Below are 12224 nucleotides of genomic sequence, written 5' to 3' on the forward strand. Positions count from 1 at the left end.
ACAGCGGGTTTAAGGAGGGAGACATGGAAAGAGTTATGGAAACGAAGGGAGGGAGGAAGATGGAGCTGGTAGGAAACCTGATTAATGCGGCTTTTGACCTTGAAGGGACCCAAGAAACGAGGGCCCAGCTTGTAACTTGGTACCTTGAATCTGACGTACTTAGAAGAAAGCCACATCTTGTCCCCAAGACGGAATTCTGGAGGAGATCTGCAACTCTTATCGGCCTGGATCTTCATATGGCTCGAAGCCTTGAGCTGAGCTGAGTGGGTCTCTTGCCAAATGGAAGAGAAGTCTTGAAGAAGATCTTCGACAGCAGGTACAGAAGAGAAAGTTGTGGTTAGATGCAGAGGTGGCAGGGGATGACGACCATACACCACAAAAAACGGAGATTTGTTGGAGGCAGAGGATGGCTTGAAATGATAAGAAAACTCCACCCACGGGAGTAGATTCAACCAATCGTCATGACGGAAAAGCACAAAATGACGGAGATAGTCTCTCAGGATTTGGTTGATTTGCTCCATTTGACCATTGGACTGTGGATGGTACGAGGAGGAAAAGTCCAATTGACTCCGAGTTGACCAGAGAGCCCTCCAGAATTTGGAAACAAACTGCACTCCACGGTCCGAGACGATGTGTCTGGGAAGACCGTGGAGGCGGAAGATGTTAAGAAAAAACTGTTTGGCTAGTTCAGGCGCGGACAGAAGACCAGGCAGGGGCACAAAGTGAGCCATCTTCGAGTACCGGTCCACCACAACCCAAATGACTGTCATACCACGTGAGGAGGGAAGATCAGTAATAAAGTCCATAGCTATGTGAGACCAGGGGGTCTCAGGCACAGGAAGGGGCAGAAGAAGGCCGGCTGGTCTCTGACGAGGAACCTTGTCACGAGCACAGACCATGCTGGATTGAACGAATTCGGTGACGTCTCTCTCCAGAGAGGGCCACCAGTACCTTTGAGAAATTAGGTGAAGAGTCTTCTTGACCCCAGGATGACCTGCAAAAAGGGAAGCGTGGCCCCACTTGAGAATCTGTAACTGTTTACGAGGAGGAATGTAGATCTTGCCAGGAGGTAGTAGGCGCAAGTCCGTGGGAGCCACAGAGATGAGACGTTCAGGTGGGATAATGTGTTGGGGAGAAGGTAAGTCCCCCACAACGTCAGAAGAGCGAGAAAGGGCATCAGCCCTAATGTTCTTGGCAGCAGAACGGAAATGAATCTCAAAGTTGAAGCGGGCGAAAAACAGGGACCAACGGGCTTGACGGGGGTTCAGTCTCTGGGCAGACTGGAGGTAGGCTAAGTTCTTATGGTCCGTGAAAATGTTCACTGGGTGAGGAGCACCATCAAGAAGATGTCTCCATTCCTCAAGGGCCAGTTTAATAGCCAACAGTTCTCTGTCCCCTATGGAGTAGTTCCTTTCAGCGGAGGAAAAAGTTTTAGAAAAGAAGTCGCAGGTTATGGTCTTACCCTTGGACGACTTCTGGGTGAGCACAGCTCCGGCTCCCACCGAGGATGCGTCCACCTCAAGAAGGAATGGTTTGGAGGGGTCAGGCCTGGACAGAACCGGAGCAGAAGCAAAGGCGGATTTCAGGGACTGGAAGGCCTCTTCAGCCTCAGGAGGCCAGGTCTTGGGATTAGCTCCTTTTCTGGTTAATGCCACTATGGGAGCCACCAGGGTAGAATAATGTGGAATAAATTGCCTGTAGTAGTTGGCAAAAACCTAAGAATCTTTGTATGGCCCGGAGTCCAGTGGGGCGTGGCGAATCCAGAACTGAGGAAAGCTTAGCAGGATCCATTTGCAGTCCCTGAGCAGAGATGATGTACCCGAGAAATGGCAAGGAGGAACGTTCAAAGAGACATTTTTCAATCTTGGCACACAGGCGGTTTCTTCTAAGACGAGTGAGGACTTGACGAACATGAGCCCGGTGCTGGTCCAGGTTAGAGGAGAATATAAGGATATCATCCAAATATACTACCACACAGGTATAAAGCAAGTCCCGGAAGATATCGTTAACAAATTCCTGGAAGACCGCAGGAGCATTACAGAGACCGAAGGGCATAACCAGATACTCGAAGTGTCCATCCCTAGTGTTAAAGGCCGTCTTCCATTCATCTCTTTCTCGGATGCGGATCAGGTTATAAGCCCCACGAAGATCCAATTTGGTAAAGATCTTAGCCCCTCTGAGACGATCAAACAGTTCTGAGATCAGGGGCAGAGGATAGCGGTTCTTGATGGTGATCCTGTTAAGTCCTCTGTAGTCAATGCAGGGGCGGAGAGAACCATCTTTTTTAAAGACAAAGAAAAAAACGGCTCTGGCAGGGGAGGAAGGGAAAGAGCTCTTAAATAGGCAGGGACACAGTGGGGAAATCAGGAACCAGCGCATCAATTATTGGTGCGCTGGCCCTTTAAATTTACCATAGACGGCGCGCGCCCTGGGTAGCAGGGCCGCGCGAGCCGGCCCTATATATAGTGCACATTCCCTCTGTTAGGTTAGTTATATTTGAAGAATGTTAAATATCAGAATAATACTAGAGGCAATTATTTATTTTAGTTATTTATCTCTTTCATTCCCAGTGGCTAAGAAGTTTACATACCCATGGTTAGTATCTGGTAGCATTGGCTTTAACCCCTTAGGCTAGGTTCACACTACGGAATTTCCGCCTGCAGTTCCGCTTTGAAATTGCAGGCAGAAATTCCGCTTACTAAAAGGTATAGTGTTATGAATGGGTTTCCGATCACAAATTCACACTTCGGAATTTGTGAAGCGGAATTTGTGAAATGTAAAATCCGCTTGGAAATTTCCGCCTGAAAATGGCATTGCTCATTCTTCAGGCGGAAATACTCATGGAACACATTGCAGTCTATTGGAGACTGCAGTGCCCGCGCGGTCCTCGGAATCCCCGGGTGGATATTCCGCAGTGCGAACCCAGCCTTATGGACCAAGCCAATTTTTGCCTTAAAGGGGTACTCCGGTGAAAAACAATTTTTTTTAAATCAACTGGTGCCAGAAAGTTAAACAGGATCTTTACCTGTTACATTATTTCCTTTCCTGGATTATAACACCATCTAATTGCCACTGTTACTCTAAGACTGCCGCTAATACAGGTTAGATAACAGAAACGGCTGGAGTTGACTAAATATAACAGAGTTCAACAGAGGTGGCTGCTATATAACTTTTTTATGAAACTTTTTTATGATACTTTTTTTAATTATAATTATTTTTTTTGCTATTTTACTGTTAATTTTATATACTAATATTAATGCGATGGCCCCGACATAAAAAAGCATTGTATGTCGATGCTGACATCGACATGCGATGGCCTCTGATCATATGTCGGGGCCATCGTATGTCGGGGGGTCACTGTACAACCAGTCTGTACATTTAATATTTAATTTTACCATACTCCTATTTTTTCATTTATCACACCCTTTCATTATATAATCAATTTTTAAACCACCATCTACACTTTGCAAACCTAGTGATCTATTGCACCACATTTTATATAGTAAGTATATACTTTGAGGTCTGCAACTCTTCCTACTTTCATTGTATTCATTTTCTACACGTGGGGTTACATGTAACGCAGAAACCTCGGCATATACTTTGTTTAAACTATTAGTGTGAGCCCCCCCAACTCCCTTTTTTATTAGATTTTTAAACTACTTCTATTTAAAAAATCTTAACCCTTCCAGTACTTATCAGCTGCTGTATTCTCCACAGGAAGTTCTTTTCTTTTTACATTTATTTTCTGTCCGAACACAATGCTCTCTGCTGACACCTCTGTCTGTCTCTGGAACTGTCAAGAGCAGAACAGGTTTTCTATGGGGATTTGTTCCTACTCTTGACAGTTCCTGAGACAGAGGTGTCAGCAGAGAGCACTGTGGTCTGACAGAAAAGAAATTAAAAAAGAAAAGAAACTTCCTGCGGAACATACAGCAGATGATAAGTAACAGAAGGATTAAGATTTTTAAATAGAAGTAATTTACAAATCTGTTTAACGTTCTGGCACCATTTTATTAAAAAAAAAAAAATTGTTTTTCACCGGAGTACCCCTTTAAGGACCGGGTCAATTTTCATTTTTGCATTTTTGTTCTTTCCTCCTCTACTTTCAAAATCATAACTCTTTTAGTTTTACCTACAAACTCATATGACGGCTTTTTTATTTTTTTAACAATTGTACTCTGTAATGACATCTTTCATTTTACCATAAAGTGTACGGTGCAACAAAAAAAAATATTTGCAGGCAGAAATTTATAAGAAAACTGCAATTTTGCAACTTTTGGGGGGTTTGGCTTTACACAGTGCTCTTCATGGTAAAAAAAAAGTATACGTTATCTTTAGTCGTCTGTAGGTTGATGCGATTAAAATGATACCCAATTTATATAGTTTTTTTTAAAGTTATTGTACTGTTTTAAAAAATGCTAACTTTAATTTCAAAATTGGTATGCATAAAATTGTCATTTTCTGACGCCTATAACTTTTTTATTATTCCGTATACAGGGATGTATGACGGCTCATTTTTTGCACCGTAATCTGTAGTTTTTATCTTTACCATTTTTGTTTTCATGGGACTTTTTGATCACTTTTTCTTAAAAAAAAACATTTAAATATATGTTGTGATAAAAAAAAATCTGTATTTTTGGTGTTTTATTTTTTTTGTAAAATGGGAAAATAAGGGGGATTAAATTTTTTATTAGGTGAGGGGGTTTTATATGATTTTAAAAACTTTTTTTATTCTTTATTTTACACTTTTTAAGTCCCCATAGGGGACTTGTATATGCAATCAATAGATTGCATTTTCTGTATTATGCTATGCCTATGGCATAGCATTACACAGTAAGATTGGCAATCCACTGATATAGCCTGGCTAAGCAAGGCTACATCACTGAATCGGCAATCGGGCTGCAGGAGACAGGGGATCCTCCCCCGCTATTTCAGCTTACAGAAATCCTGCAATCACATTGCGGGGGTTCTGTGAGCTCCACTGAGCTACCACCATCTTCCACTTTCACTTTAGATGCTGTGATTGTCGCAGAAGCAGTAAGTGTAAGGCTACTGATAGTAGCCAACATTCACTGCTCTTCAAAGCCATTGAAGGATTCAGGGCGTACAGGTACACCCTTGGTCCTTAAGTATGGGGGTTGCATGGGCATACCTGTACGACCTTATTCCTTAACAGGTTAAAATGTAAAAGGTAGGTCAGACATTCTGAGAAACCTTCCACAAGCTTCTCACTATTAATTGCAGGAATTCTGTCCCATTCCTCCTGGCAAAACTGATTTAAGGCTGCATTCACATCAAGATTTTGCTATATGGTTCCGGTATACGGTTTGTAAAGGAAAACCGTGTACAACCGCATAGAAAACCATAAACATAGACCTCCCATGCAAAAACATATGCAACAAGAAGTATTTGGTTGTATACATTTTTGGTCGTGTACAGTTTTGTGCATTTTTTTAACATACACAAAATAGCAGTCTACTATGGTTTTGTGTTCTGTTTAAAAACCGTATATGAACCGTATAAGTTTCTTTTTTTTTAACATTGAAGTCATTGAAAAACATGGGTCTATGGTGGCATACGGTTTTTGGATATGTTTTTTCCTTGCACATGGCAAACCACACCTACTTTGGTTTGAACTTTATTGCAAGAAAGTGTTAAAGGGGTATTCCAAGATTATTATTTTTTATTTGACTATGCTACAGGGGCTGTGAAGTTAGTGTAGTTCATAATATAGTGTCTGTACCTGTGTGTCACGGTTGTCTCACAATTCTTCTGTGAATATCGCCCCAATATTTATTTTTAACAGCATACAAAATGACTCATGTCTTGGGATTTCCCAGGTTGCAGTACATCGAGACCTGACATCACTAGTCAGGCAATCAGAGGGAGCCTGTCCTGCTTCAATTTTGCAACAGCTGTAGGCCTCCTGGTTAGAAAACACTGTGTTTCAATGGGTAGGGTGGCTGATGTGTGGGAGGAAGGAAAGTGACCTCAAACTTTCAAGCATGGAACTGTGGGATGTGTAGTTTTGAGAACAAAATCCAACAGGAAATACCTAGTTCTGGCAGGTGTCATGCACCTGGGTGGAGGCTGTCACGAAGCTGGAAGTGGATCCTCCACCTGTGTGGCTGATGACTCGGACTATATCGGGGAGCGGAGTCTAAGGTGCCGCTGGTTTTCACCAGAGCCCGTCGCAAGGCAGGATGGGCTTGCTGCGGCAGGCGACAACCAGGTCGCTACCCCCGACACGGCTCGACCACACAGGTAACTGGGCAAGGCGAGATACAGAAGGATGAGGCTGTAGCGTAGTCAAGCGTAGCAGAAGGTCAAGGCAGGCGGCAAAGGTTCATAGTCAAAAAACGAAGCAGGAAGGTCTGGAAACACGGGAATGGCAAACAGGATAAGGGTACGCTTTCTCTCAGGCAAATGGCACTGAAGATCCGGCAGGGAAGTGTGGGAGGTGCAGGGACTTTATTAGTTAGTGTCAGGTGCATACAGTAATTAAGGGCGTACTGGCCCTTTAAATCTCAGAGCTCCATCGCGCATGCGCCCTAGGAGACGGGGGCGTGCGCGACAGGGCCGAGACACAGGAGCGGAAGCGGAAGCAGTACAGGGTGAGTGACAGGCCGGGATTCGCATGCGGGCGCGTCCCGCGATGCGCATCCCAGCCCTGCCGGAAGTAGGGACAATGCACTCACAGCCGACATGTGCAGCCGGAGCGCAGGCAGTAACAGCAGGTAAGTACTAAAATCACGTTATGTGGATAACCTCTTTAATCCCAAAAACATATACTTTTTTTTTTATTTAACTGACGCTGACTCTACGTCAAAACCAGAATTTTTTTTTTTAAATGCCATTTTGTCATTTTTAGTGCCTTTCGTTTCTACGCAGTGCAGTTTTCTGTAAAATTGACACCTTAAATTTATTCTGTAGGTCCAAACGGTTGCAAGGATACCCAATTTATATTTATATAGGTTTGATTTTATTTTACTACAAAAAAAATTATAATTACATGCACCAAAATTTGTATGATAAAATTGTTATTTTCTGACCCCTTGTCTTTTAAATTTTTTGGCATACGGGGCGGTTCGAGGGTTCATCTTTTGCACCATGATCTGAAGTTTTTTTGGTATGATTTTGGTTTTGATTGGACTTTTTGTTCGCTTTTTATACATTTTTTGGGGGTATACAAAATGACCCAAAATACGCAATTTTGGAGTTTGGAATTTTTTACGTATACTCCATTGACCGAGCGGTTTAATTAACACTATATTATTATAGATCGGACTTTTATGCACACGGCGATAGCACATATGTTTATGTTTATTTTTGTTTACATATATTTTTTTTATGGGAAAAGGGGGGTGATTCAAACTTTTATTAGGGTAAACTTTTAACCCCTTACAACGAAGGAGTTAAATCACATTTATGAACTCTTTTTTACACTTTTTTTTTTTTGCAATGTTATAGCCCCCATAGGGTATGATAACATGCAATACCTTGATTGCAGACACTGATCAGTGCTATGCCATAGCATAGCATTGATCAGTTTTATCGTCGCTCCACTGCTCCTGCCTGGATCTCAGGCATGGAGCAATAGAGCGACGATCGGATAGGATGGAAGAAGGAAAGAGACCGTCCCCTGTCCTCTCAGCTGATCGGGATGCCGCGGTTTCACCTCAGCAGTTCAGATCAGCCCACTGAGCTAACCGGCAATGGAATTAACCGCTTTTATGGTTAATGCCGGGTAACAGCCCTAATAATTGAAATGATTTACCTATTTTGGCTTGTCTTTTGCCCTCTATAGGTGTGCCCTCAATACACGTGGTTTTGCCACACCTCACACCACTTATAGGTTACAGGTTGGGTAAGTACGTCTCTCTTATGGGAAGCCATGAACACAAGTATAAAGCCCAAAGGGCTGTATTTGTGGGAGGGGCTGATCATTATATAAACCCCCTCATAGTGCTACCTAAGGGTGATGTCCGGCATTAGCCGTGGGTCCCGGTTGCTGATAGCAACCGGGACCCACCGGGTATGATGTGCGCTCACCTGCTGAGCGCGTCATACTTCGGGAGCCCACAGTGGAAGTACATTCACGTTTATTTGCGGTATGGGGTTAAAACTGTATGCAGTTTAAATTTATAGCACACATTTGCATACAATTTTGAGAGGTTTTTAAGGCATATATTATGCAAAAAAAAAAAACTTGATGCAAAACAGTATGGCAAAATTGTAATGTGAATGTAGCCTAAGTCAGGTTTGTAGACCTCTTTGCTTGCACCAGCTTTTCCAGTTCTGCCCTTAAGATTTCTATGAGACTGAGGTCAGGAATTTGTAATCACATCTCCATTACCTTCACTTTGTTGTCATTTAAGGGTGCGTTCACACGCTCTTTGTTTTTGCGAGTTTTCCGCTGCGTATTTGAAAGGGGAGGGCTCTTCTTGGCTGTCCATAGCAGATTGACCGCGGCGGAATTTACGATGCTTCAATGGGCCTTGCGGCGGATTTTCCGCAGCCTGAATTCCTCAGTGGAAAATCTGCTGCAGATAGCCGAGAAGCGCCCGTACCCTTTCAAATATGCAGCGGAAAACCCGCAAAAACAAAGAGTGTGTGAACGCACCCTAAGTATACTTGTTATGTCATAAAAAAATGCTTATTTATGTTACATACTAGGTCATACAGTAACTTTACATGTCTTTTTTATGTGTCTAGCTTCTGTATTTGTCTCACAAATCAATCTCTTCTGACATCCATTGCTCAGGAAGGGGTGTATCCTAGGAAAGCACTGAGCTTGCCCTCACTCACCATGCACTAACTTCCTCCATGAGTCTGGTGTGCAATGCTTGGTCTCTTAGGGCATCTGATAAACAGGACAGGAGTGAGCACATTGGAGTGGTAGTCTCGTCCTAACTTCTTGGACTATGTTCTGGATGTTATGGGTACCCCTAGTGGTCCTTTGTAAGCCATGATTTCTATAAAAAAAAAGAGAGATACATTTATAGAAAGGTTAATGTTTTGCAAAGATGTACGACACATAAAAAGTTTGTGATTTTGACGGTGCCCATTTAAAGGGGTACTCTGGTGGATTATTATTATTTTTTTAATCAACTAGTGCCAGAAAGTTAAACAGATTTGTAAATGACTTCTATTAAAAAATCTTTACCCTTCCAGTACTTTTTAGTAGCTGTATGCTACAGAGGAGAGTCTTTCTTTTTGAATTTCTTTTTTGTCTTGTCCACATCTGCTGACACCTCTGTCCATGTCAGGGACTGTCCAGAGCAGCATAGGTTTGCAATGGGGATTTTCTCCTGCTCTGGACAGTTCCTGATATGAGCATCCGGTGTCAGCAGAGAGCACTGTGGACAAGACAAAAAAGAAATTCAAAAAGAAAGTATTCTCTCTGTAGTATACAGCTGCTAAAAAGTACTGGAAGGTTAAAGATTTTTTAATAGAAGTAATTTACAAATCTGTTTAACTTTCTGGCACCAAATGTTTTCCACCGGAGTACCCCCTTTAAGCCACGTATAAACTATTTAAAGGGAATTAAATTGATGTGTTTTTGTAATTTTTTTGGTTACTTGCCTGCCAAAAAGCAAGGATCTATCGCAGAATAATATCAATAGAAAATACAGTTTACCGTCCACAGTAAAAACTCCCACAGCTTAATTTACAAAAACATAAAAAAATTATAATTGTATTCAATCATAATGCAAATGCACAACATAAATTATATACATTTGGCATAGTTGTAATCATACAGAGTAAATGTTATAAAAGCAAACCCTCAACAATTGTATTTCAACCCCAAAATATTGCTTTACAATTCATTAAATGGTAAATAAAGGGGCCATTAAAAAGTTAAATTTGTCCTGCAAACACGCTGCTTTGTCACTGAAGAAATAACAATGCTATGGTTCTTAAAAAGTGAAAAGGAAAAAAAACAATAATGTCTGTGTCTCCAAGTGGTTAAATAAAAATACAGCGCTTGTGGTATAAATATGTTATCTTCATGAGACTTACAACAAAAGAATGGGGGCAGTAGAAATCTTTCTACTAATGTACCATCTCAAAATCTGCATTCTTAAGACTATCCCACTGAAGGAATATTAGGATAATGATAGAATTATTGTTTATTTCAATAATTAGTTTAAAAGGTCTTAAATAAAATGATGGTTTTTGATGTGTATGAGATGCTCATAATGTATAAATGCTGGAAACAGCCAAATCAGTCATTAATATGAAGCTCTTTTTCTACAGTTACTAAGAGACTTTGAGACTTGGCTTCCAAAATACAAAGGCCTTATTTGAAGTAACATTATAGTTGAACTACAAGTCACTCAATATGAAATAGCAGCCTGTCACTGTTAGGATTCGGCAGGCTGATGTGGATCCTCTGTGTCAGCGAGGGATTAGCGTGGACCGTGTCGGTGGACCGGTTCTAGGTTGCTACTGGTATTCACCAGAGCCCGCCGCAAAGCGGGATGGTCTTGCTGCGGCGGTTGCAACCAGGTCGTATCCACCGACAACGACTCAACCTCGCTGACTGCTGAGAAGGCGTGGGACAGAAGGACTAGACAGAGGCAAGGTCAGACGTAGCAGAAGGTCGGGGCAGGCGGCAAGGTTCGTAGTCAATGGAGATAGTAAGAGGTCAGGAACACTGGTAAGGCAAACACTGTAAATGCTTTCACTAGGCACAAGGGCAACAAGATCCGGCAAGGAAGGGAAGGGGAAGTGAGGTTATATAGACAAGTGCACAGGTGGAAGCTAATCAGACTGATTGGGCCAGGCACCAATCATTGGTGCACTGGCCCTTTAAATCTTAGAGAGCTGGCGCGCGCGCCCTAAGGAGCGGAGCCGCGCACGCCAGGACGTGACAGCTGGGGACCGGGACAGGTGAGTGACTTGGGATGCGATTCGCAAGCGGGCGCGTCCCGCTATGCGAATCGCATCCCCGCCGGCAGTGACAGTGCAGCGTTCCCGGTCAGCGGGTCTGACCGGGGCGCTGCAGAGAGAGGAACGCCGCGAGTGCTCCGGGGAGGAGCAGGGACCCGGAGCGCTCGGCGTAACAGTACCCCCCCCCCCCCCCTTAGGTCTCCCCCTCTTTTTGTCCGGTTGTCGCTCCACAAGGAACGAGGACATTGGGAGCGATTGTAGAGTTTCCTTCTGGAAGACAGAGAAGTCCTGGGTATACTCATCAACGGCAGGCAGTTCAGAAGGAGTGGGAATGGGGAGGAGGGTCAGAGGGTGAAGCTTGGCACGGGGCAGAGTGTTACCAGGACGGGGGCTATGAGGAGGCAAAATCTCTGCTCGTTTATTGCAAAAAACCTCGGCATAGTCCTGATAGGCCTTGGGGAGACCAGGTATAGGATGACACACAAAGGTTTGACTGACGGGACTGGGAGCAGACGTGAGGCCTTTTTTCTGGCAAGAAGCACCCCAGCTCTTGATCTCCCCGGTGGTCCAGTCAAGGGTAGGAGAGTGGCGTTGGAGCCATGGCAGACCGAGGAGGACTTCAGAGGTGCAGTTGGGCAAAATAAAAAGTTCAATTTTTTCGTGATGCAGTCCAATGCTCATGAGCAGGGGTTCTGTGCGGTAACGAACAGTGCAGTCCAATTTTACTCCGTTGACCGAGGAAATGTAGAGCGGCTTGGCGAGATGGGTCACAGGGATGTTGAACTTATTAACAAAAGAGGCCAAAATGAAATTTCCCGCAGAACCAGAGTCCAAGAAGGCCACAGCTGAGAAGGAGGAGTTGGCAGAAGGAGAAATCCGCACGGGCACAGTGAGACGTGGAGAAGCAGATTTCATACCAAGAGACGCCCCTCCCACGTGAGCTGGGTGCGTGCGTGCGTTTCCCAGATGTGGAGGACGAATAGGGCAATCCACCAAGAAATGTTCGGTACTAGAGCAGTACAGACATACATTTTTATCTCTGCGGCGAGTCCTCTCTTCATGGGTCAGACGAGACCGATCCACTTGCATAGCCTCCTCGGCGGGAGGAGGGACAGGGGTAGATTGCAAAGGATACTGTGAGAGAGGTGCCCAGAGATCAAGGTCTTTTTCCTGGCGGAGCTCCTGGTGTCTTTCAGAAAAACGCATGTCAATGCGGGTGGCCAAATGGATAAGTTCATGCAGGTTGGCAGGAATTTCTCGTGCGGCCAGCACATCCTTAATGTTACTGGATAGGCCTTTTTTAAAGGTCGCGCAGAGGGCCTCGTTGT

The 12224-nt window shown here is 43.7% G+C and overlaps 1 long non-coding RNA gene across 1 annotated transcript in view; it reads right to left on the reverse strand.

Moving 5' to 3' along the window:
- Nucleotides 1-12224, reverse strand: part of LOC130356881 (uncharacterized) — a 118283-nt gene that overhangs the window by 40097 nt on the left and 65962 nt on the right. The window contains exon 2 of the long non-coding RNA XR_008889023.1: nt 8809-8975. This is a non-coding gene — a long non-coding RNA (uncharacterized LOC130356881). The remainder of the gene's footprint in view (nt 1-8808; nt 8976-12224) is intronic.

The sequence above is a fragment of the Hyla sarda genome, chromosome 2 (assembly GCF_029499605.1).
Source record: "Hyla sarda isolate aHylSar1 chromosome 2, aHylSar1.hap1, whole genome shotgun sequence".
NCBI lineage: Eukaryota > Metazoa > Chordata > Amphibia > Anura > Hylidae > Hyla > Hyla sarda.